Consider the following 16,235-nt stretch of genomic DNA (forward strand, 5'->3'; position numbering starts at 1 on the left):
ATTGATAACAGATCTTAGGAGCTCTGGAAATGTAGATTAATTCTGGGAATTGTCTGCCTCAGATTTCCTGTTCTATTTTTACTTTCTCTCTCCCCCATTTCTAGTCAACTACTTTGGTGTTTCAGTCAATGACAGAAAGATTAAAGTAAGCTAGACTGCCTATTTTCCAAACTCACTTTGATACAAGATGATAATAAGTACTCCCAGAAAGAGAAATCTACCAGATTGATTAATTAATGTAATCATTCATTAAGTGACTGACTGATCTAACAAAGAAAAGATTTATACTGCCCTCATGTAGTGATATTCCCTGCAGTTTGCCTGCTGTCGAGAATACTCAGTAAGGTTAGGAAAAGACACAAAATCTAGTCAACATATACCCAAAAATAAGGCAGAGATTAAAACAAACAAACAAAAAAATACATTAACTGGTTCCCAATAGACTCTTCAATTCTTTAGTATCTTAGACTCTAGAACACCACCTAATAACTTCTTTGCTTCTTACATTAGCTCAACATAAGTGATGTACTAAACGCAGACGTGGTAACTGCCCTGCTGGGGTATTAAGAAAAAAAATGCATATAAAGTCTAATTAGGCATTTTAAAATAATTTCCTATGTGCTTTTATGATCAAACAACACAGTGCAAAAATAAATATTTAAAACTTATCTTAAAAAATAGCTACCCTGATAAGGATAATTTGGAAATCTTTAATGAATTCACCTCAATTAGCCTTTAATTAAATAGCTCATTAAAAACTGATTTGATTATTGCTCCTGAAGAAATCCATGTTCAACTGTTATGATAGAAAAGGAAGTCAATGAAGGTAAGATTAAGCACGTTTTGGAACAGTCTGAAAGTCATATTGTGACAGGGGAAAATTCCCTCAACTTTTAACAACATCCAACACAAGATCAACTAAACACATAGCTGATAAGCCCCAGAAAAACAGGGGTTGGGTTGTTTTACTCACAATTCCATTGAGAAAGAAAACAGAACAAGACATCCATCCTGAATAATTCAGCTCTCTTCAAAACTGCTTAACACCAGCCCTGGTCTAGTCTATACTTTCAGAAAAACTACAGCTAAATTTAACATTCTGTTTTCCACTGAAGAGATACCTTACAAATTCCCTTATACACAAGTACAGACCAACAAAGACGTTCCACAGAGCAAATACATCTGGGGCTGTTTAGAAAATGCTACACAATACTAAATCTTAGCTACACACAAGAGAAGAGCCATCATGGCTGAAGGACATGGAAAGGAAAAGTCTAATGCAGAGGTACATCGCTTTTTATTGAACTAATGAGATCAGTGGAAAAAAAATCCTAATTGCCTACATGCTACTTCAACTGATCTAACAAAATGTATATAATTTTCTATAAACTACCCTTCATTTACAGCTGCTTTATGCTGTTTTGAGTCAAGTTAACACTACAACTTAGGTTAGCCTAAAGTGAGACAGAATCAAGAATCAGGGAGAGGAATACAGAAAAGTAGGAACAGGCTGGTAGCAGGAAAAATGGAAAGTATAGATCTTGATATGCTACTCTAATGAGTAGCTTTTCTTTTTTTTTCCCCCTTTCTCATTGGGAAAGAAACTAAGGCAGGAACAAGATTGTCATACATGCGTGGCCTTGTGTCAGTGTTTTACTGTACTACCTGACCAGGTCACTGAACAGTAGGATTTAACACTGTCTAAATCTAAGCCACGTTCTGTCACTCACATATGTTACAAAGCATACAGAGCCAACAAATTCATTCTCCAAACACAGAAAAATAGCTTAGGAGCAGTTTTCGCCTGTAAACTCCTGTCTGCTGGCGTTAGTCAGGGTCTTTACTTCCCCTTGAGCTGTTATGCTCCTCCAGAAAGGTCAGGAAGAGACTAGCCTCAGAAAAAGAGCTGACAGCAATTCAGATGCTTCAAGTACATGGAAAAAGTAGCATTATTAGCATATAAATCCAATACAATGCAAGAGTAAACACTAATAATATTGTTGCAAATATTAATAATTTAAATCCAATAGAACAAGCTTCTCAAGAATGCATACATATGTTATGAACATTGCTAATTTAGTTGAGTCTAAAAATACATTTTTAAAATATTTTGTTTCATTCCATCAATGATTAATACATATGGATAGACACTTAACAACTTATTCATATGGAAATAAGCAGTGACATTCCAGGCTGTCTAAGCAATCAATAACTTTAAACCAAGATATGCATTTTCTTCTCTATCAGAACTCACAAAGACTCTCACAGGCTCTCTGAGACTAGGGAAACAAATGTACTATAGTAACTATCAAAGACTGCTAAGCACAAACATATCACCTCTGACTCAGAAAATCCATGGATCCTAGCAGGCTCACAAAAAAGCTGAGCAAGTCCCATTGCATTACTCCTACACTACTCCCCACAACCAGCCTTCTAGCTGCAGAAAGATATACTGCTGTGATGCATTTCATTTGGTGTTTGAAATACAAGTAAATGCTAAATATTGTATTTGAGCAAAGAAAAATAAAAGTAATTAACTGAAACCATGCACTACTATGTCAAGACTGATGGTGAGTGCCATGGGGCAGATAAACCCATCCCATGGGCCTCTTGCAAAGCACAGGAACCATTTTGACAGCTCTGGCTCAGTGCCCCACCAGCACTACCTTCGCTGAATGCTGCTTGCGTGAAAGATGTTCAGCATGAACAGCCCTTGCCACTTCATTCCACAAGCAGTGAGCTGTGACATCCTCAAGAAGTGCATTCCTCCTCTTCTCATCAAGGGCCAAGTCTGGTATAACCAACAGATCACACTGCCTGCAAAGCTCACCTTTGCTGTCTTCCCTTCCTCTCCCTGTAGTTAGGGGATATCCAAGAGCACACAGAAGGCAGCACCATCTCACAGCAATGTAGCCTCTGCCCTGCAGAAATCTTGCAGAGTGCTCTTTTTTTTTTTTCCCTGTCTGGGATGGGTCATTATTTTATAACACTTTGTATATCACTGATATTTTACTCTCTTAAAAGACCATCAGGAAGACATGTCAGCAATTTACACTGTAAATACAAAAGGAAGTGGATTATTAACATTAGAAAATTTCCTGCTGCCTGGATGGGCTTGACACAATAAGACCTGAAGTTCAGACAGACATTCACAATACTTGATCATGAGATTGAGCTCAATCATTCAGACACAGGCACAAGTTTCTTTACTCTCTGATCACTTCACAAATCATATTACCATAAATTACTGAAATCTCAGCAACAATGAAACGGTTTTTGAAAAGAACTACAAAGCATAGGTCAGACAAGCTGATTCTAATGAATATTCCTATTTCCATTACAAAAATCTTAGACTACAGCATGAGAGAGGATGCTGTTACAAGGCTGAATGCCACCATCATTGGCTACAACGAGCACCTCCAAAACGGTGTACCCGCTTAATTAGCGATCTTAATTCAGATTTCATTGTACTTGCCATTCTTAAAATACAGAGTCAGCTGTGCTGGTGGTAAATTCATGCCAAGAGTCTTTTTAGCCCTCCTCCCTGCACTCAAAATGTAGAAGCCATAACAGATTAGGGAAAAAATAAATGTCACTGAATGGAAATGGTGTTAAGAGGAAAAACGAGAGGCAAAGGAATACTCTTGACTCCTCTGTGCCATTGGACAACACACAGCAGCCTTATTTTGCAACCTTAACAGTGAACTAGCAAGATGACAATCAAAATATCTGACAAAGCAGGGAGAGGCGCAGATCAATAACCTGACACAACGAGAGAATCTATATTAACCTCAGGAAGAGAGACAAAACCTCTATCTGCAGCTCTCCAGTGACAAATCTAAGAGGAAAAAGAGTAAAAAAATACTCTTCTTCTACTATGCTTAAATTTACCATACTTTTCCTTTCCATAATCCTTTTAAATAAATACTGAATTACTCAATAAAACACATCTCCTCCTCTGTTTACGAAGTGCAACCATTTTGATTACATCACTACTCCCCAAAATACCTTTTTCTGTCAGAGTTTTATCCATGAGGATGTTTGATACTACAACCTTTTATTCAAGCATTCTATATCCTGAACTGAAACAGCAGGTTCTGCGAGGGAGGTGCTTTCGCAATTACATTTCACTCCTATCTGTTTTGTGCATGAAGTCATGCCAGGAGGTACGGGGAGTGCAGAAAGGGAGGATATAGCTGTAAAGTTGGAGAATACAGGTAGAAAAAAAATCTATAAAATGGTTTCCGGCCCAGGTGGGATTTGGGAGGTTACCATAGCACAGTGACAGGGCAGAGGCTAGGGCCACAGTCACTGCATCTTGAGGAATTTTCCTTCTGCTTCCTCTTTCTGGTATGTGATTTGCAGAATACTCTCAAAAACCTCCACTGAATCTATTTGCTTTATGTAGCTACGTTGTTATGGTTCCAGATTAATAAAGAGCCTATACCTATTCAGCAGCACAGTTAGTGCAGGTCTTGGGCACTGCCTTCATTAGAAGCCAGTTCTGCTCAGCGTGGAAAATGAAGGGGCAGGAGCTAGTGGATAGCCTAAGTAGGTGCTGTTCTCTTCATTAATAACAAATGGTGAGCTTTAGGAGGAGACATGTAACTAGCCTCAAAACTCACTAAAGGTTTCCAGTTCTCCTGTGCTTTCTGATAACATACTGCACATACAGCTCAGGAATTGACCTGTGTGACACGAAACATAATTTGATGGATAGAGGAGAACATAGAGGAAGCATTCTCCATGGTTGTAAGTCTGCATTACAGGAGAAATCATGTGTACTCTGCCTATTATCACCACTTCATTCAAAAGAAAAAAAAAAACACAGCCTTCCATTTATGTGTGGAAAGGGCATGATCCAAGAAGCCCAGGTTTCATTATCCCAAACCAACTTTATAAGTAACTTGAGAAATTTTGTGTGTTTCTGTGTAGGTGATACAGTTTCTAAAATGCAGATAAAAGTTAAATGAATACTTCTGAACCACTGTGAGGAATTGCTGCACTGATTCGTGCCATACACCAAGCCAGAAGGCGATGCTGGAGAGTAACCTCATTTTCCATATCATTCTCATCTCCCATCTCATCTTTTTGGCCCTGAATCTTTACAAAACTAAATAAAAGGGCTTAAATGAACTTCTTTCATAAATTTTGCTTATGCAGGTTTTTGTTTTTAATCTTCATGTGATTCAGAAGAAAAAAGAAAGCAGCCAATGATTCTGATTCATGAAGAACTAAATGGCCCCCGTAATATTTTTTTGTTATATCACATGAACCAGAGTATTAAGTTGTCTCATGGGTGAAATAGTGACACTTCCTTGGCACGGGGGAAAGTTCCTTATACTTGAGCTCAGAGTTTGGTCATGCATTTTTCAGAGCTGTGCAACTAAGCCTGTACTGTTTCTGTTTTTGTTTGTTTTATGAAGCTTGTATACATGGATACTGTTGCATTTTGTGAGGCAAAATAAATAAATAAAATAAAATCAATATAGTATGGAACAATATAGTGTAAGAATCACACATTCTCTTGTTACTGAGGCTTCATACCTCCCCTCTTTTCTGCTTCTTTTGAAATTGCTCCTACTTGCACCGTAATATCCTTCATGACACAAAAAATTATATTCCTTTTCCCCAAAGTTCTGTTTAGTAGTAAACACCTCCAACAGTTCTTCAGTTTTGAAGAAAATACAGTGCCTAACTGACACATCTTGGTTAAAATATGTCACGATCAAAGATCAAGTCCTCATCATGAAATGGCAGTTCTTTGTAAGATGCTTAAGAGGATAAAACTTTTGTGCGACAGATGTCACAATAAAACAAAGTACAACTGTAGGATCCAAGAAAATATAAGTCTTCTATTCTCCTCGTCAGTGATGATGAATAGGGGGAGGAAAGGCAAATAACTTATATGCATTTATCTTGACACATCAGTTTTGGTGTGTACAACACTTTAAGCAGTCAAAATTGAGAAAAATGTCAGTCCTGCATCAAATGGATTTGCCTACGTTTAGTTGAGTTATATTACAAATTACAGATGCATATTAATACATCTCTTGAGATTTACTTGTGCATCTGCGAGCTTCAAGAATTGAAATATTTTACTCTCATCATCATTCAACTCATAACACAATAACACTACTTTTGCTACACTTCACCATGCCCAACTTTTACTGTCTAACCACTGCGCTGATATCATTTTTCATAACAACAAGGCTACTGAAATTAAAAGCAAGGCAAGAAAGCAGAAGAAAATGGGGAAGCGTGGAGGGCAAAATATATGCCAGACCTACAGGAAGCCCATCCAAGTAAATGCACTTCATTTCAAAAAAAACACGTGATTCCCTAAGTCTTATGGCCCTTTTTTTTTTTTTTTTTTTTTTTTGCCAAATGCTCAGGAAGTGCCATTAGACAAACCCAAGACAGGCAGTCTGCACAACTCCAGGTATTCAGCTCTGCTATGTTGATGTGCAAGTAAAACCTTCAAACACAAACTTAGCAAATTCATTTTTAACGCACAAAATTAGAGTTACACAAATATTAGCTAAGTCCATACATACAGGTTGTAATACCTGTGTGCAAGCAATGAAAAATTACAATACTAATTTCCCAAAGTATATACTTTAAAACCTCTTTTAAACATACAGTAACAGTAATGAAAACATTTGATTTCAGTGTAATACATTGAAACTCCAGTGCCTGACATTTTAAAGACTAATTCCTTGTTCGCCTATCTCTCACTTTCCTAGAATTACATTTTATACCTCTGCTCCCACAATGGAAGCACTAGCTTTCTCTCCATTTTGAAGAAAGATGTCAGGAGAAAAAACATATATTAAGCCTTCTACACATCCCACTAACAAGCTACATTAAGCATACTCTGGAAATTTCTCATCATAAATCTCTGAAGAAGAGACTTCCTAGTCTGAATATCAAAAATAAATAATAAAAAATTTTTGCCATTGCAGCTATGATCCACACAGGAACATGGAAGGGTGAGGAAAAAAGTTGCTTTATTCACTCACGCAAATCAACAGCTGTAGAAAGAAAAGCCTCCTAGAGCCTCCCACCCCGTGCCAAGAAATAACACTTTAGTCTTCTTAAACAACTCAATACAAATCAAGCATTTTCCAGCAGTTAAAGGGCCCCTATTAGGCCCAGTTGTACTTTGAATGCCAAGAAATACAGCTTCGGTCAACTTCATATTTGCAGTGATTTGCATGCATTTTGTTTCCTGATGTGCATTGTTCCAGGCGCCCATCTGAAATGAGGCAGGGCAGACACCCAGTAGCTCCTCTCCTCAAATATTCACAGTGATTAACTGAAGGATTAGATTTCGGGTTCTGTAATGGCTACATTTTTAAAACCTTTGAATGTTCAGACCCCATGCTTAGAGCGTGGTTTTACTTGCTAGGAAAAGACGTAAAAAGAGAACACTGACGACCCAAGGACTGGACTGGCTTTTTAAATATTCATGGAGCATTAACAGATACATTCCCCAGGCATGGCTGAACTGCAGTTTTCATAGAATTCTATAGATCAGAAAACAAATAATCAGGGGGCTTTCAGTGCATTCTCATCCCATCTATACACACAAGGAATAAAACAGATCACATGTTGATCTACTGCTTATGAAGTGTGCAGAATGGCCTTCACAAGTGCCAAAGCACAGCAGAGACCTCTTCCAGCATGCAGGGGTACAGCGCAAAGCACTCTTAGATTTGCATCTCATTTGAAGAAACAGACAATTTCAATTTAGAGAAAGTGTTCTTCACACAATTATCGAAAATAATAAAACACTACTATGCAGTGATGTGTTTCCATAATCTTACCTTTCCTGACACCAGTTTTCCAAACTAGGCAAAATGTTCCTTTCCACTCTTGGAAGCAGGTCGCTTCACCTCCTCTTGTGGCCCATGAAAAGCACACTTGCAGCTCCTGAAAAATTTTACACAAAAATACAGTTTGGAGGAATTACAGTTTACACTGACTTCTGACATTCTGCATAAGCTAAGAGATCTCCCCCAGACCTGAAACACAAATCAGGAGGGTTTCCCCAGAACCTGAGCCACAAGCAGAATCACAATTCTGATTTGAAATATAATTGTTGATGTACAAAACTAATTTTGTCATTAGTATGGAAGCAACAACTAAAAGACCTACTCAAAACCTTTTTCAACTCAACACAAGCAAGGTTTAATAAACAATAGACAGATATTTGCAACAGCGGATCCTTTGCTTGCTGCAGAAGACTTTAAGGCTTATTTCAGAGATGATCCCATTTGTGCAGTTATGGGAGGGAGATGTGAGTAATATAGAGCAATGGATAGACAGGAAAAGTATATTTTTCTGTACAGAACAAGTACAAACCTATTTATAATATAAATAAATAAAAACCAGAAAATCTTGGTGAATTATATATATATATATACACACACACTTTATGTAAAATGAAATGAAAAACATGAATCAATACTTAATAAGCCTAAGATATCTTTCCACAGAACAGCTGATAAGCATTCTCCTCTCCTTCCCTCCCACAGCAGCACTGAGCTCCAAGTGAGTAAAATATTTTTGGACACTTGATGGTTTGATCAAAATCTCCTGAAAGGTTCTCTTATGTCTCCTCTGTTTCCTGTTCTTTACATTTCATCCAGCACAACAACAGAAGAAAAAGGACTTCTGTTATTTCAGCTGGTAAGAATTTAACAGCCTCACTGTAAATTCTGTGAAAACTGACAAAAAGATGCTTGCTGCCTGTGGCATGCTAAAGGAAGGAGTATTCTCTCAAAGACTCTGTTGTTCTAATAGTAAACAAAAACATTACCTGAGTCACAGAGTAGTTAACGACCAAAATATACCTGATTGAACTAAAATCTTCGTTACTTTAATAGTTTAATCCTTAGTTTAAAAGTGCTAAGTATCATATTACATACAAAATAAGACAGTGTTTGGACCCAATCCAGCAGAAATGTCTCTACCCTCCTTGACCATGGAGACAGAGCTGTAGCTACAGATGTCAAGGTACAGGTCAATAGAGCAGCCATGAGTTGCAGAGCAAATTGGGTACCAGAAGGGCTAAGGGTCATCAAAACTCTGACTCCCTCTCACCTGCTGCCAGATCCCAAGTACAATGCAAAACAATTCTATTGCCTACCTCCACAGCAACAGAAAACACTAAGGACTATTCTACAGACTTCTACCCTTACAAATTTCTAATTAAGAGCCATGTCCTAAAACATCTCTTAGATTTTTTTTTTTTTGTTTTTTTGCACACTCTTCAGTTCAATTTTGCCACTAAAAGTTATTCAAAATTTCGGTTCAGTCACTAAATATATCACCAGTTTGTGTCTAGTTCTCCAATCTCAGTGCTACCAGACTTGTTCTTCAGACCACACAGCTAGCTTGAGTTGCTGCAGCTGTTAGATGAAGGTCAGTTATAATTTATTCTTATCTACAAGTAACAAAAATTGAGGAAAGCAAAACATAACATCGTTTTCCAGGAGAGTATTATAGCCCCACAACCTGCAGAGACAGGAGAAAATGCAGTAAGTTTTCTGTCAGGTAATTTGGGATTTGAAAGGGAGTGTTGACATAATTCTGATGATACCTTTATCACCTTTTTTTTTTTTTTTTCTCCTTAAAGAAATTTGATAAACACAGTAAAACTTTGTGATGTGATAGGAAAACAGACCTTGTCACCTTCCTCAACCTCAAATGCTCTGGTTTGGAATTTTCATCCATCATTTTTAAGTGGTTGCCTCAGAAAACACCTAAAGAAATGCCTATCAGGAAAACAAAACCACACAGAAAAAAACCTACTGATTGGAAAAGGCTGTGTTTTGGAAATCCATTATAATCTCATCAATTGACAAAACAGTATTTTGATTCCAGCAGCAGGAAGTCAAACAAGGGAAAAAGCTCCTTATAGCTAAATTAATCCATTTGAAATTCTATTCTATGATTGAAAGCAAGCGTAGCTAATGACTTGAAGCCTCCAACGAATTTCAACAACTCTGGTTTAGTTATGAGGCTGGTCTCTGGCCACAGGGAGGTGGATTTGGCCACTGGGGTGGCAGTGCCAGGCTCAGCCCTCAAGTTCTGTACAGTGTGCAGTCAGGAGCTGGAACAGCTGCGACGACCAGCTGGCTCCTGTGGCCGTGACAGAGGAAAAGAAAAGGGGAAAAAAAAAAAAGAAAAGTGGCTTCGTACATTTATTTTGACTGCCAAAATTGTCATCTTCTCAGCGTTTAAAGCAGACAGGTCTCCAAATACAACCAAATGCTGCAATACCTCCTAAAAACTGCCAAGTACAAGAAAACGTCTTTCAGACTAAATAAAGTCAGTAATGACAAACACATGAAGCAAAACTTTGTAGAGTAATATAGTGATTAAATCTGAGCACTGTGTTTAGCTTTCCAGATAACTCTGGTGCCAGACACAGTGTGGTTGGCATCCTTAAGGCTGTGGGCTTTGAAAATGATTTCCTATGGAAAAGACTTCTATCCTTCATCTATTCAGAATGATGATTTTCCTTTTCCCTTTTGCTCCTATTGGAGAGGACAGCTCCTGCCAGCAAACTGCAAGGCCATATACCTGCACAGACACACACTGTGTTTGCAACAGGAGAATTAGAACATGCTGATTCAAACTAATGTTTGCTAACCATATCACAATATAAATTTGCAAGAAAGTCTTTGAAATGGAAATTGTATATTTCATAACACATTATTAACAGTTCACTAAAAGAAGGCCGTCCAAATTATCAAACAATAGAACCATATTCTATGATAGCAAAAATAAGCTTGTAGTTATTCTAAGCAAAACAGTGAAATCTGAAATGTGTTGGGGCATTTTTTTTTTAATCTTCATTGCCACTTGGCCATTAAAACTTGCACAGAAAATCTTCCAGGAGTTCTGAAGCAGAGCTCTCCTAACCTCTCTCTCTCTGTAGTCTGTACTAATATGACCCTGAAGATCCAGCAGGAAACAACTCCAACAGCTTTTACCTGAGAAGAGTAATAATTGAACGTAACTTGAACTTCCGAAGTTTCTGCCAAAGAGACTAGAAGTTTATCTTACAGAACACTCTGAACCTCATAGAGCACTTTCAAAAACACTTAAATGCAAAAGGGGAACTTTGCTCCTTAAAAAAAAAAAGAAAAAATGAGAGACATAAACACAGCACAGCAAACTCGGTGTTTCAGTCCAGACATGTTCTGTGTGTGGGAACCCTGAGAAGCCCCAAAAAGATCACACACATCCCAGCACAGAGAAGATGCACTGCATAACTCTTCACAAGGACATGGGCCCTCTTTTTCTCGGCAGCAGACAATGCTTATGGAGCAGGACAGAAGTTCCTGAGGGACTGAAAACTTGTGTTTGATAAGGATTCAAACACTCAGAGGAAAGAATGGCAATCTAAAAAAAGGCACTGTATTAACGAAGTCTTAAAGAGAAATGTTACATCACTGGAGATGAGAATACAAAAAATGAAATGCATTAATTATTTAGGTAAATGAGCAGTTACTAAAGAGACACACAAAATGTCAATTAATTCTAAAAGTGTTTCTATTCTTTTAGATATCTTTTTTTAGGCTACAGGATCGCTTCTTGTATGAATCAGAGACCATTTCTCAGTGGAAACACAAGATGAAGTGAGCAGTCCAACACTTTGTTATGCAGCTGCAAAATACTGAGTTTGAATTTGGTGCATTTGGTTTGAATTTTTTCTGCAGTCTTTCATCTATTTTCTGTGTTTCCTTCTGTGTTTTGACATACAACTATACCTATAGAGTCATACGCAAGTGTGTTTATATATATATATATATATATTTTTTTTTTTCAGTGACTAAACAATTCTATACAAACCATATGCAAGTAATAGGCACAGCTTGGACTGGAAAATACTTGCACCTTACAAAACTGTTCATGTATATCTTCTTCATTAAAGATGAAACATTAGCGATGAGGCCAAACAAACCAACCAACAAAACAACAGTCCTATTGAGCTAAGTGACAATAGTTCACTAGTTTAGAAAGAATGTCACAAAAATCCCCTTGAGCTGCTGCACAGAAAAGTTCAACAGTGTCATATGGGCTTCTGCATGTGCCAAATGAGACAGCAAGATGCGGTGTGAGGCAAGAGCTCTAGCCACCATGAAAGAAATACAGAGTACTGCTTGAGAAGTGCCACTGCAGCAACCACCCTATATCATGCTGTTTATGATGCATGTATGCTTGGAAAAACACCCAAATTATCAAGAGCAAAAGTTCTGCATGCACAAATCTATGCAACTTCATGAACCTCTGGGAAGATACCTATACAATCCATTTTGATTCCTCAGTATGGTAGCCTGAAACAGAGATTTCAAAGGCTGTGGGTGACTTGTACACTCCTTAGTGATAGCAAACAACTTGCAGCTCCTTGGCTGAAAAACGAGCCATATATCATAAGCACATGTGAAACATTTCTCCGTGAAAGGGGCTCTTTGTTGTGCAACGATTAAATGATTCATGGCCACAGAACTGTGATGCGGATCACTACCAGTGACTTGAGACATGTTTTAAATCAGTAAGAAAGTTGTTCACACTTTTAATCCAGTAGTGTAAATCAGGGCTCTTCTTCAAAAGCTCTCTTCCAAAGTGGTGTGCATCAAAGCAACATCTGTACAGTAGAGCCTAATAAAATTAGGGTTATGGAAATGCAGGGAAATTTGCGTACTATAAAGTAACACAAGAAAACTACAAATTTCAGTAGAAATTATGCAGTTTCTTTTACCCCTGTGCTAATTCCATGTACCAGTGAAAATTTGTGCAACAAAAGGACAGCATTTTAAAAGTTAGTGTTCCTCTTAATTATTTCATTGATAACATACCAACTGGCTCCAGACTATTATTGATCTCCACTCAGACTTTATCCCATAACTTCTCTGCTTGCTTAAAATAAGTGTAAGCACAGTGTGGAAATGAACTGAACACCAGCAAACAATGCCTCCAGAGCCACTTTTTATCATGTTTTTAAATTTTGCAAGTAAGTTTTGAGAAGGAACAAGGAGGTGTCTCGTTCAGTCCAGCTGCCAGGCTCGCAGTTCTACAACACCAACTTTAACTTGTTCAGTCTCCCAAGCCAAGACTACAATGATTTCACATGGTAACCCACCTGTAGGCTGAAGGGCAAAAAGCACAAGCAAAACTCAAGGCCCCACATTCCCCAGGGGCAGCAGGAGGAATGCTTAGGGCAGGCTCACACCTTGTCAAGAAAGCAAGGAAAAGGCAAAGGTTGTGGTTTTACTCAGTGTCCATCTGCACATGGAGCTTTAAAGGAAAATGCTTCAGAGTATAGGATAAAGTGAAACATGTAAAGAGCACTTTTCTATCAGTAGCATCATGTTCCGTTGTGGGAAGTTGATCTGGTCTATATATTAGCTGTCAGGACTGCAGAACTATCTGCCACATTTCTGCATGTCACCAGAAAGTAGAGCCTACAGCCATGGCATGATTCTGTCTCAACTCCAGGCCTCAGCTTCATGACTGAAATGCAGTGTGCTCCCGCAGCAGCTTAACACGCAACTACAATAGGAACACCAGCACCTTCATCCAGTATGAACGCAGCTACAGAACAATTATCTGAGTCCCTGATTACATTAATAACCCACTTACTTGGCTTTGCTCTAAGAAACATAACTCCTTTTTATTGCTGTAGTTTGGAAAGCTCTTTACATCTGGCAGAAGTGAGTATGAAGTCAGACACCCAGCGTTCTGCCCAGCTCGGGCTGCCAGGTTTGAGTTATAGGTGGCCAACCTCTTCTCTTTATACTCTTATGGCCAACCTTGCAAAGGTTGCTCTATTAAGGAAGGATTCTCTTGACTGCAGGTGACAAAGTGCTTTTCTTGCAGTACTTTCTCATGAACTCCTATCGAGATGTTTCCGAGATAGGAAATATTATGAAACAAAGAACGAGTCCTGCTGTTGATTAAATAGCTGCGATTCAACTAGTAGGAAGTTTGCACATCTGTTTCTTTGTCTCCGTTTTTGCTGCTTGTACTATTGCAGAGATTACGTGCTGTGTGAATCACATTATAACTTCTAATATTAACAGCCTGATTTCCCACATTCGCTGTTTTCTCCAGAAACATGAATTACAAAAGATTTCTCCCTCCCCCTCACTTTTGAAAGCAATTAAAAACAAACTATTTAACAAATCACTAACTGCCAAAAAGTGTTCAAATTAGGTCTTTTATTTTCCTGGCTTTCTTGCATTTGACTTGGAACAGGACCAACTGGCTTTTGGATCTTTCTTCAGCACGCACTTCTAACCAACATTTTGAAGTATTGAAAACAGCAAAACAAGAAAACTTATGTTTTATGATACTGCTTTAATAAGTAAGAACAACTCCCAGAGATGTACTCCTCCACCAGGTAATGTTTGGATTTATTTCAGTCATCACGTTATCAGTCTCTAGAAGATAGGTGGTGGCTTGCTAGTATAATTTTTTTCCTCATTATTCAAAATAAACACTGATGCAAAGCAGAGGCTGCAAAGGAAAGAGAATGGAAGGGAAGGAGAAAAAAAATAATCGCTTGCTATTTTCTTAATAGTCTGGATAAGATGGATTTGTATGTTCTGGCTCTCAGTAGCAGAAATAGAATTGCTATATAAATGTCAGTTTGAGCAGAAATATCCGACAACTCCTGCCCCAGCCCCCACCACAGGTTCTGATTATTGCCAGAGCCGCCTTCCTCCAAACCCATGCTCAGAATGGTTTCATTGTAAACGGAAAGGGCCTCACTTTTCCAATGGAAACATTGTTATCTTGCAACAGCTGGTTATAGTTAACTACAGCCATACTTAAAAGATTTAACGTCTGCTTCTTGTTTAGTCTTGTAGGTATGGGAAAAGTTTTTGGGAGTTTTAACCCATGACCATCCATCAGGACAGCACCGGGCACTCAGAGCTGGGGGAGGCCCCGCATCAAGGTGGCAGTGCTCTAACCAAGCCCTGGGAATAAAACCCCTCCTTCCCATTTGCCTTGCTCAGCAGCTTGAACTAATGGGAGGTTAAAATTTCCAGAGCTAACTCAGCAGAAACCTATCCAAAAGCATTTGTACAACCCTAAAAAAAAAAAAAAAAATACGCAGCATGGAGCATTTTGATACCAAAGTATGGGAACTAGAGGAAGAAGTGAGAAATAAGAGATTTTCTTTTTCTTTCCCTCCAATAAAACCAGAGGCTGCCTTCTCAGGTTTTGGTTCCCTTTGATTTTAAGCTATTCCTTGCAGACTAATAACAATGGTAATTTATGACACCTTAAAAACAATAATAATAATAATAATGGAAAGAGATGTTTTTGCCAGCAGTACTTCTCTCCTGTTTTTCCTTACAAATCTCAACAGAGAACTGTATCACTCAAAGCACTCCACACCATTTGGCTGGATTGAAAGAACACACAGAAGAAGGTGGCAAAGGCTTACTGTAATTAAAGTGCTGCCACTAATGGGACACAACAAAGGGAGCTGGGAAAGAAGAAATGCTTACGTGCACATGGCTGTGCCTGCAAGGCAACTCTGGTTTAGCAGCAGTATGAATGCTTCCCACATCTAATTGCCACCAACAGGCTGTCTGCTTTGCAGCAGGGTTGAGTACAGTTAAGACACAGGATTTTTTCCGTGACCCTAATTCAAGGTTAGAAGACCCAGTGTTCTCTGTGGTATCTCACACAGTGCAAGTCACTCAGTAAATACTCAGCACATCTAGCTTCAGCCTCTAGCAGCTTTTGGCAACTTTCAGGAAGACACATGACACTTGATGACTCTGCTTGCAGTCTAACCCCTACAATTACATACAGATGGGAAGGAACAAGAGGTTTAGTATGATTTAGTTGTTTCTGTGCCACTCTTTCCATATTCATAAGTTACACTTTTCAAATGATGTATTTTTATCAAGACCTTGCATCGCACATTCCTTTTACTGAAATAATTTAAAAATTATTTTGAGCATGCAGCTACATTTGTTAAGCTTGCAGGCTCTTCATATGACAAATAAGGAAGACTCTGATTAAGTCTAGCAGGTTTTTTTTTCTAATTCTTTAATTACAGTATTCAACCGATTTATAACATTCTTCAGTACTTCCTCCCTCCTCCCCTCTACAGCTGTCAGGCGAAGTGGTACAGATCATTTAGATTAGAGTAGGCCAAGCTACTAGGTTGTACACACTTACTTTTGCCCTGCCCTCTG

This window comes from Cyrtonyx montezumae, unplaced genomic scaffold (assembly GCF_038088225.1).
Source record: "Cyrtonyx montezumae isolate F1298 unplaced genomic scaffold, pur_monq_1.0 scaffold_17, whole genome shotgun sequence".
NCBI classification, from domain to species: domain Eukaryota; kingdom Metazoa; phylum Chordata; class Aves; order Galliformes; family Odontophoridae; genus Cyrtonyx; species Cyrtonyx montezumae.